Source organism: Trachymyrmex cornetzi, unplaced genomic scaffold (assembly GCF_001594075.2).
Source record: "Trachymyrmex cornetzi isolate Tcor2-1 unplaced genomic scaffold, Tcor1.1 scaffold489, whole genome shotgun sequence".
NCBI classification, from domain to species: Eukaryota; Metazoa; Arthropoda; class Insecta; order Hymenoptera; family Formicidae; genus Trachymyrmex; species Trachymyrmex cornetzi.
In genome coordinates, this window is record NW_017299717.1 from 61,792 (window position 1) to 65,133 (window position 3,342).

The following is a 3,342-nucleotide window of genomic DNA, read 5'->3' on the forward strand; positions in this document are numbered from 1 at the left end:
ATCTGTATGTCTCATAAATTGTATTTAAGATAATATCCATTCAGCTCAAATTACATGTCGAATAAGTACCACTTAACACCTAATTTAAATAATCTGTTAATATAAAATATTTGCAAAATTACACCTAGAAGAATTATTATAATATCTTGTGTAATATTACAGGAGTCACCAAATAGATTTAAACTAAAAATTAAACCTTTCATAATATTCAGCTCGTTTATACAATATCAATAATTAATATCATTAATTCAAATAATGTACCATAAGTTATTCCTTCGTAAAAAGATTGAAAACTTCTTCGCAAAAGCCTATATCAAAAGATGCTACAGATGATGATTGGCTAGGCAATGATAAACGTTCTGCTACATCTGTATCGTGGATTGAAAGATCCGAAATATCATCTTGTACATCTCTGCGTAGAGAAAGATCCAAAGTGCGATCTGTCTCATTTCTAGGAAAAGAAAGAGCCAAAATATGATCTGTTAATGTTAAAGTAATTAATGGATCTTTATTCATATATAGTATGAAAGAATTGAAAAGTTGTAAAAAGTTTATTTGTACTTAACGTTACATTTATATTATTCGTAATTGTGTGAAAACCGTTATTTTTGAATGGAATATGTATATGGATGTATATTTCATTATATTGATGAGCTGTTACTTTAATCGTTACATTTTATGATAAGGATTTGATAATGACAGTGCAATGTTTTATGATTAATTAAAAATTAAATATTGGGAAAAAGATATTTTAAAAAAGAACTCGTTATCATCACGTGTTATTTATTAGGAAAAAGATATTCACAATTTATAATCAGTTAAAATAACAATTAAAGTAAAGTTTGAACGCGTTACAACAAACATAGTAAGTTACTTGTTTCAATAAATAATCCGTAGTGACAAATTACTTTTTAAAAGTAACCTTCCCAATCTTAGCTTTTAATTAGTTATTGTTACCATTATAAAAAGTTGTAATGTTATTGCCAAGTCATTATAATAAATTATAAAAAGTAAAACTTTCTATCCCTGATACTTATATTGCATATAGCCATATATCATATTTCAGGTTCAACAATTTTATTACTGAACATGAAATACTAAAATTTTGTTATTTATTAGAAAGAACATTTAATTATTTTTTTATTAACGTAATTGTTTTTCCTATTTTCTACTTGTTCGCCATTAATATTATTTATATTTATACAAGAAACGCGATGTTTAATTCAAATAATCTATTTATATCGTAATAAACATATAATAAATGTGTAATAAATAATTACTTATCAAGAACTCCTATCTGTTCCGCGTTGGCATCGCTACTTACATTATCCATATCATCTGTACATGGAGGTAATATCCTACATTTAAATATAGAGTGAATGACAAAATAAAAAAATGGATAGGAGTTAGTTGTAATTATATTATGCATATTATTTTCTTATGCAGTCAAAAAGGTATTGTTTTATAATTTTTAACTTATCATTTGGATATTGAGATGGGATCTTGCATAGCAATATGGAAAATACATATCTTATATAGATCTGATTATTTTTATGTGAAAGTTAAAATATACGAATGTTACTAATTTGTACCTTTCTGAATACTAAACATAGTATAGTACACATATTTCGAAAAATGCCTTGTTCAACACTTGTTTTAACCATTACATTTTTTAGATGTTATTTATTTATTACTACCAATTTTATATTCTTCCATATTTATTTTTGATGACTTTTACAGTACTTACCCGTGCATATGTTTTAAGTGACGACGTAAGTAATCAATACGATTGCACTTGAGGTTTTTGCCACATATGTTACATCTCGCATACCGCGTGTCTTGTAGAGTAAAATAATCCCATAACCAATGTAAAAGTTTATCTTCCTTTTCTCCTTCTGTTAATTCATTTGAATGTTCCTGTACCAAGTGATTGAATAAAAAAATCATGGGTTGAATTGCTATTTGTTTCGGACAATGATTGCAGTTCGCCGTATTTCTTCCTCGTATTTTTGTATAATGTTTACGTATCCACCGACGAACCGGGAACACATCACGGAAATATGTTGCTCCTTGCTCTGCCATTATAACCGTTTTGTGTTACGGAATATTCGTGACTAATCACAGAAGGCATAGAAACGATACCAGACGCTTTTGAAGAAACTGCTTATAGAAAGTCCAAAACAGAGGTACGGTTCTCCGACGGAATGTAAATATTGATGTTCGTGTATAATTTAAATTTACTTAACTGTCATATCTTACAGTGATATTGAATAATCAATACAACTCTACTTATAATAATATAATATATGTATATGTGATAACACAAACTATAGAAATCAAAGCCTAGAAATCAAATTAAGATCCAGCTAGACTGTTTAAGGCTTTGATTTCTACTTATAATAATTATATATTTTTTTAAATGATTAAAAATTTTAAATTTTGTTCATGCTCCTCTTTACATAGTAGTACAATTAATTGAATCTCACTTTCCATCAACAGCGTCATCTATTAATACATACGCAAGACCGCCGTTGATGTATTATATAATAAAGCATTTTTTGTGCAAATAAGATTTTGAGACTCATTATTATTGTACTAAAATTTGAATCCATTATTATTGAACTAAAATAAAATTTCTAGAACATAATTTTCATTGGCAATATTTATTAACACAACTTTGTAAATATGAAATGTCAATTAGTGATTAGAATTTTTGATATTAACATAAAAATAAAATTAAAGACAGAAAATTATCGCGAATAGAATGTACATACAAGTACGTTTCTGCAACAAATATTCATAAGAGATGTCTAGGGAAGGGGGATGTTAAGGTAGTCTGTCTTTCGATTAATCGCAATAATATTTGTAAATTGAGTTTGCTTGTATTACTTTCAGATTTGGAAATTCTTTTTCGGAATTATAGTATATAACTAATACTAACCTATAGTGTGGAATTTAGGTCATGAACGACAAAAGTTTTTGAAACGGAAATACTTTTTATCATTTCTCATAGTTAAATTTATATTAGTCATCGTCTAGCATTGTCAAGTTATGACATCATTTGTTTAATAAGTAAGTATATACATCGTGTTTCTTAAATAACGCCCACTAATTATATAGTGTTATTCCTAATAAAAAAACTGAATCGAAAAGGTCTCTACCATTTTACAATTTTCGCAATAGTTAACGAGATATTAATTTTTAAAAGTTGCCGAATATACCGATAAAATCGATGTAAGACAATTTTAAGATATTTTTCAGTGTTCTCTGTGAAACAAATTCAAGATGTTTCTTAAAGAACTTTTAAAGATATCGTAAAAGTTGTCTTATATGTCGGTTTTA